The sequence below is a fragment of the Dama dama genome, chromosome X (genome assembly GCF_033118175.1).
Source record: "Dama dama isolate Ldn47 chromosome X, ASM3311817v1, whole genome shotgun sequence".
Classification (NCBI taxonomy): domain Eukaryota; kingdom Metazoa; phylum Chordata; class Mammalia; order Artiodactyla; family Cervidae; genus Dama; species Dama dama.
The window spans coordinates 21809296-21822114 of NC_083714.1; the positions used below are offsets into that span (position 1 = coordinate 21809296).

The window sequence follows — 12819 nt, forward strand, 5'->3', positions numbered from 1 at the left end:
GTAAGCCATTATTTGCCTTTGTGCTAGAATGTAAACCTCATGGAGGAATGAACTAGGCGTGTCTTGCTTGTTGGTGAACCCCAGTGTCTCACATGAAGCCTGGCACATTGGGAGCACACAAATATTGTTAAGTCATTAACTCAAGTCACTAATAATTATGTTTTGTTATGGACAACTGTTGGGTTGGCGAAAAAGTTCATTCGGGGTTTTCTTGGACAACTTTTTAGACAGCTCAATGTATTAGCATACCAATTGCACGTAGAAGAGGGCATCAACAGTGTTTATTACTTTAAGTACTTTATACTCTTCTAATACAGTCATATTTATAATACTGATGTTCTTGACAATGTTTTTATTTTTCCATGAAAAGTGAAAGTCACTCAGTCATGTCTGACTCTTTGAGACCCCATGGATTGTAGCCTGCCAGGCTCCCCTGTCCGTGGAATTCTCCTGGCAAGAATCCTGGAGTGGGTAGTCGTTGCCTTCTCCAGGGGATCTTCCCGACCCAGGGATCAAACTGGGGTCTCCTGCATTGAAGGCAGATTCTTTACTAACTGAGCTTCCAGGGAAAGCCCTATTTTTTTTTTTCCATGAAGAGGGCAAAATCTCAGTTTTGGTCTGCATATTCTCAGATTCTCAATCAGTAAAGTGCATATTAATGAAGCTATCCTGTATTATGATTAAATGATCCTTGGATCTTCACACCACCCACTTCATCTCAGGGATTAAAGTTTTAGAATGTGATTTATCTACCTGACATAAATGGTTTTAAGGTTGCCTCTCTTTTTAACGCAGGCCCTAAGGACTGGAACTACCTAACACAGTGAGTGAAACTCGCTTAGTCGTGTCTGACTCTTTGTGACCCCATGGACTATACAGTCCATGGAATTCTCTAGGCCAGAATACTGGAGTGGGCAGCCTTTTCCTTCTCCAACCTAATACAGAGTTTGGATATAAACCCCACATTATATCCATATATATGTAGGGTTTATATCCAAACTCCACATATATATGTGGGGTTTATATCCAAACTCCATGTATAACATTCATGATACGGGAAACTGTATTTCACTTGAATTTTAACTTTCCTGACATTCTTGGAAAAACTAATTTTTTAACAACTATTTCCCCACAGATGAAATATGTACAGCCAGGAGCTACCCCATTAAGTAGCCACACCCATCTTGCCCAACTCTAACACTTTGCTAGTAATTAGCAGTGCAGCCTCAGGAATGTTACAAAGGTTCTAAACTCTTTTATGTTTCCCATCTCACTCTAGGACATTTTTGCTTGTCATTCTTTGATGTGACACACACTACTGTTTCCCTTATTACTCTCAAAGACTAGAGTTAATATTTGTTGAGTGCTATGGTGGACCAGGTACTGTGCTAAGCCCTTTAGAAACATTATCTCATTTAATCCTCACAGCAATCCTATGAGGTAGGTGTCATGAGTGTCCTCATTTCAGAGAGGTGCAGTGTGAAGCACCAAAGGTTAAATAACTTCCATAAGGATTCACAGGTATTAAGAGGCAGAGCTGAACACTGATCCTGAGCAGAGTGGCTCCAGAATTTAGGCTACATCATTTTGATGAAAATGTTAGTATTCTAGTGCCTCTGCCTTGCTCTGGCCTTCTCAGTGGAAAATGAAAAAGTTATTATATGTAATTTTTACTCAAGATACTTGAATATATATCAGATCATCACATTTATACACTTTAAACTTACATAATGTTATATGTCAATTAAATCTTAATAAAACTAAAAAAATGTTTTAAGATACTTTGGGTAATGATATAGTAAAAAGAATGTCTATTGGTTTTTTTCAGCTTAAGTTACACTATCATTCCTCTTCCTAAACTCTATCTACCTTTTTTATATATTTGAAATCACTACAACAAATTTTTTTCCAACAGGAAACAGTTACGAAATAGTATATATATTTAATAAATGCATATTTATTACCATGATCCTTGTTATAGACAGCTTTTCCCCCTCTGCTCAAAATTCATCTAAAACTTGAATTATATGAATGGGAAGTATAAAATTTCTGAGTTGGAAAGGATCTTAGAGACCCAACCTCCTCATCTTAAAGGCAAGGATTCCTGGGTCAAGACTGAATATATTAGGCCTTTAGTTCATTTATTCATTAATTCTGCAAATATTTATTGAGTATTGAGTATCTGCTATGTGTTCTACCAGCTTCCCAGGTGGCGCTAGTGTGAAAGAACCTCCTGCCAATACAGAAGACACAGAGTTTGATCCCTGGGTCGGGAAGACCCCCTGGAGGAGGGCATGGCATTGCACTCTAGTATTCTTGCTGGAGAAATCCCATGGACAGAGGAGCTGGGCGGGATACAATCCATGGGGTCGCGAAAGAGTCACGCACGACTTAGCAACTAAACAGCAACAACAAATTCAACTGAATAAGCAAGATAATTTCGTGCAATAAGAAGTGTCACGAAGGAAAAATGAAGAAATAAGGACTTCCCTGGTGCGCAGTGGTAAGAATCTGCTTGGCAATGCAGGGGACACTAGTTTGATCCTTGGAAGATGCCACCTGCCACAGAGCAAGTAAGTCCGTGCGCCAAAAGAGCAGAGCCTACCGTGCTGCAACTACTGAAGCCCATGTGCCTAGAGCTTGTGCTCCACAACGAAGAGTAGCACCCACTCACTGCAACTAGAGAAAGCCTGAGCAAAGCAACCAAAAGCCAGTGCAGCCAAAAATAAATACATAAATTTAAAAAAATTCTTTAAAAACAAAACAAAAAACCTGAAAACAAGAGAAATGAGATAGTGATTTGAGATGGGAGGAGCTATTTCTAAAGAAATGGTCAGGAAATAATGCTCTTAGGAAGCAAAATTTGCACTGAGCCCTGAATGAAGAGAAGAAGCCACCCAATCTAAGATCTGAGGGAAAGCCATTCCAGGGAGGAAATGGCAAGTGAAAAACCCTGAGGTGGGGATGAATTGGATGGATTAAAGTAATAGAAGAATAGCCATTATAGCTGAAGGACAGTAAGCTAAGGGCTGAGTGGTATAGAGCATGATACTGTGAAAACGTGGATAAAAACAAAACTGCTGACAGCCTGTGGTCTGTGTCAAGAAATTTTAATATTATTCTAACTGTAATAAGAAGCAGTGATAAGATGTCTTAGTTTTTTCCATAATAATATTAAGTGGTGTTAAAGCTTTAAATCAGAGTACAATGTGTGTGTGTTAGCCGCTCAGTCATGTCTGACTCTTTGGTGACCCCATGGACTGTAGCCCACCAGGCTTCTCTGTCCATGGAATTCTCCAGGCAAGAATACTGGAGTATGTTGCCATTTCCTTCTGCAGGGGATATTCCTGACCCAGAGATTGAACCTGGGTCTCTTGCATTGCTGATAGATGCTTTACCATCTGAGCTACTAGGGAAGCCCAAATCAGAGTACAACAGCTATAACTTATCATTAGTTCTCAGTTGTATACAGAATTGTTAGACGATGAGTTGAGTTTGTTTAATATCAATGCTTTGAGAAAATAATGGAAATTTTTTAGAAATGGTAGCAATTACTGTTATAGTAATGTCCCCCATTGAATCACACCTCCCTGGACCCATGGTCTTCCTGTAGTCCTTTAACACAGTAACTCTGAGTTTGGCCTCTCACACTGTCTCTGTGACTTGCTTTGGCTAGTGGGACATAAGCAAGCATGTCACCAGCAGAGGCTTGCAAAGCACGTACGCATTGGAGCCTGCTCTCCCTTGCTACTGGTAGAACCCATCAACCATATGAAGAAGTTCAGGGTAGCCTGCTGGAGTGTGAGTGACACTTGGCCCAGATTCTTCCACCACCCCAGCTGACAGTCAGCCAACCACCACCAGACAAATGAATAAACCCAACCACAGACATAAACCCTACTAACACTCCACCCAGATAAACCCAACCCAGACCTAACCCAGATCACAATGGATGCATGCTCATTCGTGTCCAACTCGTTGCGGTCCCATGAACTGTAGCCCACCAGGCTCCTCTGTCCATGGGACTCTTCAGGCAAGAATACTGGAGTGGGTTGCCATGTCCTCCCCTAGGGGATCTTCACAACGCAGGGATCGAACCCTCAACTTCTGTGTCTCCTGTACTGCAGGCAAATTCTTTACCACAGACCACTGGGGAAGCCTGCCAGATCACAGGCTAGTGAGCAAATCAAACATTTTAGGCCTCTAAATTTGGGGGTAATTTGTTGTGCAGAAATGAGTAATAGAGGCAGCTATATAAATAGAATCCCGTTTCATAAGCTTAAAGGCAACCAAAATTTGTGCATTACTGTATTTAAACTACGTTGTTTTAGTGCTTCTTTTTTTCTGAGCCACAGTGCACTCCATATGGAATCTTAGTTCCCCAACCAGGGATCAAACCTGGGCCTCCTGCAGTGGAAGTGTGGAGTCTTAACCACTGGACCACCAGGGAAGTCCCCAATCTAAACTATTTTTAAGTGACACTTTGTAAAATGATTCAATTGGTTTCAAGGTAGTTAAGGCAGTTTAAATTAATACATTCACAAAATATCAATGATACATATTTTAAAAACCATCCCAAACCTATTAATATTATAGTTACTCCTGTACAGATATTCAAATACAGTTATTATATATAAATATCATTCCAAAAGGATACATTTTTATTAGTTTAGTGGCTATTTCTTGAGAAGGGACTTATCCACCTTATTCATGCAATTAGTCTTTTCTTCTTTTTTTATAATTATATTTATTTATTTTTAATTAATTGATGATTGCTTTACAATATTGGTTTGATTTCTGTCATACATCAACATGAATTAGCCATAGGTATACATATGTCCCCTCCCTCTTAGTTTCTTTCTTTAAGTTTTGAATAACAATTTCACAAGGTTCAAAACCAAAAAAGTCATAAACTGATATCCAGTTAAAAGTTCTTCCCATTTCTGTCATATCCATCTACTACCCCCATCCCACACAACCATTATTATTCATTTCTTATATATGCTTCCAGGGTTTATGATTTTTTTATTCAAGAACTAAAACAGCAAAGCTATATTTGTATGTATTTTAAAGTAGCAAATGGGAGAAAAGGGGAGGATATAATGGTATTTGTTAAAACAGAACTCTTTCTGCACAGGATGGTTGCCATTCTCTTTATCATCAATTTTTGCTTGGGTTTTATCAACTAAATTAATTGAGGAAGTATTTGTTGAGTCTCCTCTCAAACACAATTCTAGGTTCTAGCTCTGTATGTAGCCCAGATAAGGACATCATCAGTACACTCTAGTGAAACCAAAAGTAGCTTTTAATGGATGACTCTAATGTCACAATAAAACAATAGTTTTTATAAATGTAGTAGTCTCTAACCAAGAAATCCAGTTTTTTTTTACTGAACGTGTTAAAGGAAATTGAATATTTAGAAAACAACTGATCAAAACAAACAGCTGGAAACAGCGAACATGAAGCCAAAGAAAAGAAAAATACAAGAAACTTGAGAAAACAGCTTTAGGAATGTCCACAGTTATTAGCTTTCAACCACCAGGAAGATGTCCAACCAAAACTAAGATTTAAATGCCTTCAGGGAAAAAGGAGTTTCAACACTTAGCAACTTCATTACTAAGAAAGTATCTGACCTAAATTCACAGGGGAACCACTCATATTTTAAGTTACCTCATACTAATCTATTTCTCAAGCTTATAAATATATTGGTGATGTGATGGGCTCAAAAGCATCTTAAAGACCACACATGAACTTTAATATTAACTTGTACTTAGATAACAAACTAACTAAAAACTAAATAATGTATGTCCCGTGAGAAGTCACAACTCTAAGCAACAACACAGCATTCTGCTGCATAGAAAGCCAGAAGGCAGGCTTGGTCAACCATGAGATCACCACTTGCATTTTTATGTATCCCCCTCCCAGTATTTGAAAGAACTTGCACAACTGAAATCAGTTCAAACAAGTCTGTCCACAACATCCTTTAATAGCCTTCAGTGTTTAACATTTTATTCTCAAATGACTACTTTTCCACACATCGTTATGATGATGGTCAGTTTTGATATTGAAAACAAACAGGTCTTGAAAGCAGATGTGTTTCAAAATGTGTTAATATATAAAGTTTCTCAGCTCTGCAACTTTTTTTCTATTACCCTTATCATAGAACTAGGTGAGGGAAAAAGCTAGAGATGCTCTTAATAGAATAGTTCGGAAGAAAATATAACATAAGCAAATGATGCCCTTCATTGACGTGAAATTCATGTAACTTCATAATGGAAAACTATGTTAGTCAGTGTTGTCCAGAAAGACAGAACTAGTAAGGTATAAATATTATATATATATATACAGGCACATATACATACAAGATATGTTTATATATACATATCATATGAGCTTCCCAGGTGGCACTAGTGGTAAAGAACCTGCCTGCCAAAGCAGGAGATGTAAGAAACTGTGGTTCAATCCCTGGGTCAGGAATATCCCCTGAAGGAGGGCATGGCGACCCACTCCTGTATTCTTACCTGGAGAATCCCATGGACAGAGGAGTCTGGTTGGCTATAGTCCACAGGGTTGCAAAGAGTTGGACACAACTGAAGTGACTTAGCATGCACCCATATGTATCATATATATAAGGTTATATATTAATATACATTGGGTTGACTAAAAAGTTTGTTTGGCTTTTTCCATCAGCCAGTATGGAAAAACCTGAAGGAACGTTATTGCCAGCCTAATATATAAGAGCTATCTAGAGACTGGTTGATTAATTTAAGGAATTGTTTCACACAATTGTGGAGACCCACAGGCTAGAGAGCCAAGGAAGGGTTGATGTTGAAGTTCAGGTCAATCTCCTGGCAGAATTCCTTCTTCCTGGAAGGAGGTCAAAATTTGTCTTATTAAGGCCTTCAACTGATTGGATGAGGCCCACCCACTGGGCCTGTTACTGAGTAACATGCTTTATTCAAAGTCTACTGATTTAAATGTTAATCTCACCTCCAAAATACCTTGTGAGCAATATCTAGAATAATACTTGAATAAATACCTGGATACCTAGGCCTAGCCAAGATGGGACATAAAACTATCACACCAATGAACCCTCAACAAATACTTCTTGAGCAATACAGATGGTCCTAGGAAATGGTACATAAAATGGATGTTTATATATAGAAGCCCCATAACTTCTCAAACTGATGCTACTTTTAACTTGTGGTTTGGCTCTGCTAGTCCCTGTGGCATTCCAAAGAGAGGCAAACAATAACCCAATAGATAGTCAGGTTCAGCCTATGAAGACTTGAGACCTAGAGGATTCATAGTTGAAAGAACTATTGATCTTCTTAAACTGGCAGACCTGAAGGGAAGCCTGAACATGCTCACATGAGTTCTCCTGCTAATCCCCAGTGGGGTTGCTCAGTCTAGAAAAGTGACCTCCTGCCCTGGATTCTTGCTTTATCCTCCAGTTCCTCAATGAGCCTCAATGCCTGCCCTGACCTCAACTTACTTGACCAGAGCCCAAACACTCTCTGTGCACCATGAACTGGGGCTGCTTCCACATACCAAGAGCAACTATCTGTCTGATTCCAAACATCAGCACATGGATGGTCTTCAGCGCTGGGGCTTGTTGTGTCCCTTTGAATACTTAATCTGGGTTCTGAACCCAATTCCAATGTGTGTTTCAGTGTGTGTGTGTGTGTGTGTGTGTGTGTGTGTGGTGGTGGGGGCAGGTCTTATCCCTCAAAGCAGCAAACAACTCTCCACACACCAGCTGGCTGCCCTACAATTCAGCTCAATGTTGACACTATCCACCCAGAGCTAGCATCAGATTCTACAAGGTAAGGGCTCAGTCCCACAAAACTGTCCCGTCCCCCAACTTCAGGTTATCACCTGTGCTTCTGAGCAACCAGTTATAGAGTATAGGTTCCAACAATCTTCTCCTGGGGGTCAGTTAATTTAATAGAGTGGCTCACAGAATTTGAGAGAAACTGTTACTAGATTTTACTAGATTAGCAGCTTATGATAAAAGAATAGAACTCAGAAACAGCCAGAGGGAAGAGATGCACATGGAAAGGTATGGGCAAAGGATGAGGAGCTTCCTATGCTCTCTCAGGCTGCCACTGTCCCCAAAACTCCCAAATTTACCAACCCAGCAGCTTTCTAAATTCTGGCTTTTCAGGTTTCTCTGGAAGCCTCATTACATGGGCATGAATGATCAAATCATTAGCCAATGACCACTGAATCAACCTCCAGGTCCTCTCCTTTCCCTGGACGCCAAGAGGTGGGACTGAAAATTACAACCCTTTAATCACATGGTTGGTTCTGGCAACCTACCCCCATCCTCAAACAGGATCCAAAAAAAGTCACTTCATTGACATAACAAAAGACACCTTTATTGCTCTCCTCCCAGGAACTTCCAAGGTTTTTAGCAGCAATGAGAGTGAAAAACAAATATATATTTCTCCTTAGAAATCACAGTGCGTGCGTGTTCAGTCCCTTCAGTCGTGTCGACTCATTGCAACTCCATGGACTATAGCCCACCAGGCTCCTCCATCCATGGGATTCTCCAGGCAAGAATACTGGAGTGGGTTGCCATGCCCTCCTTCAGGGGATATTCCTGACCCAAGGATTGAACTCGCATCTGCCTGCGTCTCCTGAATTGCAGGTGGATTCCTTACCCACTGAGTTGTGTGGGAAGCCCAGAAATCACAGTATCACAACATTTTGAGGATGCTTTCTCCACCAGCACTCATTCTATTTCAATTTCCTTATCCTTGGGAGCCATTATACAGACTGCTAAATTCTCCTAGTTCTTCTTGTCCTTCCTCAGGTTCTACTGCTTCCCCACTAAACTGTGCCTGCTTGAACAGTTTATGGCAGTAGATGAAAAGGAAGAAAAGTAAAAGTGAATGATCCTCCTATCCATTCTGCAAGATCAGATTCCTGAGTATCATATTTTCATAGAACTGAATGTATCAGGTTTGAGTATGGCTTCAGCTGCATCTTGTAGAACAAAAGTATGAAAAGTATACACTATAACAACAATACAATCACGATATTTCTGCTATAAGTCTCAATTATTTTGGCCCTACTGCAAATAGCATTTCTTTGTATGAGAATCACATATTCTAAAATTATGATCTTAATAGCAGAATGAGCAATGAAAAGTATTTTTAAGTGGTTAAAATAAGAAAAACTGATCTTGAAATTATTTTTTAAATATAAAGCATGAAACCACACAGCTCAGATTGGGACTTGAATCTGTGAACTGGAACTTGAACCCACTATCTTTTTTTTTTTTTTTGGCTGTGCTATGCAGCATGTGGGATCTTAGTTCCCTGACCAAGGATCAAACCTGTGCCTTTTGCATTGGGAGCATGGAGACTTAAGCACTGGACCACCAGGGAAGTCCAAACCCACTGTCTTTTAATTGAGATCATACATCTGGTCTCAGGACTTAATGAAGCTCAGGTTTTTTACGTTTCATCACAGAAAGAATTCAGTGAAAGACAAAGTCACAAGTAAGAAGTGGATTTATTTAGAGAGAGACACATTCCATAGACAGAATGAGGTCCATCTCAAAGGCAAGAATGACCTTGGGAGAAACACTCCACAGACAGTATGTGGGCCATCTCAGAAGGTAAGAGGCCCCCAAATATGGGGTGGTTAGTTTGTATGGGCTGGTTAATTTCATAGGCTAATGAGTGGGAGGATTATTCTAAATATTTGGGGGAAGGGGCAGAAATTTCCAAGAATTGGGCCACTGCCCACTTTTGACCTTCTATGGTTAGCCTCAGGACTGCCATGGCACCTATAGGTATATCATTTAGATGCTAATATATTACAGTGAGCTATAATGAGGCTCAAGGACAACTGGAAGTCGAATCTTCCTCCATTTTGGTCCTAGTTGGTTCTAAACAGTTTATGTCATATCCTTAAGGGCTATATCATTCTTTTAGAGGTTGTGCCCTGCTCCCTTTCCTCCTGTTTCAAAACCAGGTCTTCTAAGAGTGTCTTCCTTGCCTGTAAATCAGGCACCTCTGAAAGATATACTTGTTTCAACTGATGTATATTTTTATAAATACCAGAAGACAATTTTACTGCTCCAGGCCAACTTGGCCCAGCAGGCCGGGCCGCCAGATCCACCGTTCTCTGGCATCAGGATTTTCGTTTTCAGATGCGTTGAGTTTGTTGGTTGGTATGTGTATAACAGTGCACGCTAGATACCTACCAGTCATTCCTTGCTGTGTGTGTGTGTGTGTGTGTGTGTGTGTGTTTGTTCCCTGTGGGCAGCAAGACAAGTCACGTAATTTGTATTGGTTAGCACTCCCCTGCTCACACCCTATCCTCACCCTGGGCCACCATGATTGACTTATCTAGACATAATTCAGATTTGAGCAAGCATTAGGAACCCACTGGACAGGAAAACTGGATCAAGAAGGAAGTACTGTCACCGGAGGCAACAGGGAACCCCAGGACCAAAATGAGGGGCTGAGTCAGAAAGGATGTCACTCAGCCAAAGTCCAAATGCCAAAGGGAAAGTCAGGAAAAAGATCAAGTCCTGGAAGGAACAGAGATGGGAATGATCACAATCAGAGTACACAGTCAAGGAAAGAAACAGGAAGACAAGATAAAGTAAAATCAAATCAAGACTAATTAGGGACAAGTGAAGGCACATCAATTGATTAGAATGCCTGCTAACTACTGGGGGTGGCTTCAGAGAGGTCCATAGGGACGTGTTGAAAAGAAGGGCAGGTAAGTCAGCCCAATGTAAAGAGTCAGGAAGGAGGTGGATTAATATTTCCTATGGTACCTTTCACAAAGTAAATTCTCAGTTAATATTAACTGAGCTAGTCAAGCAGTAATTAGGTACACACAATCCTGGTGGTCTGAATGTGTCATATTAGCATGCACAAGAATAAACCAGACCAAAGTTTAGGGCATGCCATTGTAAAGATCATGGGGCATTTTTATTAATAACAGTTAAACAAGGGCTGCTTCACAGTCTGACAGCCCAAGACCAGACTGGACCAGTTTTGAAGAGGTACATGGAAGAAGGAAGGAAAGAAAGAAAGAGAAGCTCATGCTTACTGAATACCAATGCCCTTATGTACTTTGCTTAGTTCAATTGCCAAGGGGTATGAGGTATTTATGATTTCACAGATGATGAAATTGGAGAATGGTTAAGTATCTTTCCTAAGGTCACGCAGTCAGAATTCAAATGCAGAAAGGATTCCAAAATCTAGGCTCTTTTTGAATATTCCACCCTCCACCTTATGAACCACGTTGGGAAGACGCACAGACTAGTCAGTGGAAAATCAGAGAGAGCAGCACCCTGTCAGGAGCAGGACAAGAAGGCTCTCTGAAGGAGAGGGTCTGTCACTTCTTGAAAAGATACTGAAGTTGAACTCTGCTCCTTGTGACTTTGCTTGGTTGACTTGCAATAACCAAGCCATGATCCAGGTAGCAGTAGCTACTATTTACTGAAAATCTACTGTGTACTCACACCCTATGCTAGGTACATATATTAAGCACTATCATTTCCAAAACATTTTCATAGCCATTGTTTCACTTGGCCAAGACAAGGACTCAGATACATGGCAGAAAGACAAAAAGCCCAGATTTCAGAAATGGGAAGCAAGTTAAGGCAACATTGATATTTTAATACTGAAAACTAGATGCTAGGCTGGAACTGCCTGGCTTGTTGTTCAATCGCTCAGTTGTGTCTGACTCTTTGCAACCCCATGGATTGCAGCCCACCAGATTGCAGTCCATGGGATTCTCCAGGCAAGAATACTGGAGTGGCCTGGCTTATTCTTGTCTAAAATCAGGATAGGTCTGGGGACTCAGGTGGGACTGAGTTTGCAGGTGGAAGGCCAAGTAACCCCGGACTTGGAGGAAGAAAAGCAACAAGTTTATGAAATAGGCAACTTCTGATGGCAATTTCATTCAAAACTATCAGGCGGCTCTACCTGAAGGAAACAAAAGCACTAATTAGAAAAGATACATACACCCCTATGTTCATAGCAGCATTATTTACAATTGCTAAGATATGGAAGTGCCCATCAATAGACGGGTGGATAAAGAATATGTGGTATATATGCAATGGAATATTACTCAGCCATAAAAATGAAATCTTGCTATTTGCAACAACATGGAAGGACCCAGAGGGTATTATGCTAAGTGAAATGTCAGACAAAGACAAATACCATATGATTTCACTTAAAGGTGGAATCCAAAAAACAAATGAACAAACATAACAAAACAGGAACAGAGTCATAGATACGGAGAACAAGTGGTGGCTGCCAGAAGGGAGGGGCTGGGAGGAGGAAAGAAATAGGTGAGGGAGCTTAATAGCCTCATGGATAGAATCCCAGCTCTGCCATATCCCAGCTATGCTATCTTGGGCAAGTCTCTTCATTTCTGTGAGCTTCAGTTTTTTTCACAGATTAAGTGGGGATAACAACTGTAGCTACTCCATTCACATAGGGTTGTGAAGATTCAATGACAAAGTGTAGAAAAACCCTTTATAGCAGTGCTTAACACACAGTAAGTGCAACATGATAGCTTTTAAATTTTATCTATAGTCACACTTAGCCAGACACCAATTCATTCTCCATGCTGTAGCCAAAGTGGCATTTTCTGAAATAAATATGCTCACATCCTCCCCACCACCACCACACACAAGGACCCAAAGAACAGTCTAATGGATTGCCATTGCCCTTAGGATAACGTCAAAATTCCCTAACACAGACTAGAGAAAGTAGTGTGTGAATTACCACAGCATGAAACCAGAACCGTTTCCCACTATGCCTTTCTAGAAACTTCCTG

The 12819-nt window shown here is 40.4% G+C and overlaps 1 protein-coding gene across 1 annotated transcript in view; it reads right to left on the reverse strand.

The window, feature by feature from the left end:
- KLHL13 (kelch like family member 13) overlaps window positions 1-12819 on the reverse strand; it is a 280675-nt gene that overhangs the window by 199769 nt on the left and 68087 nt on the right. The gene's annotated exons all lie outside the window — the stretch shown is intronic.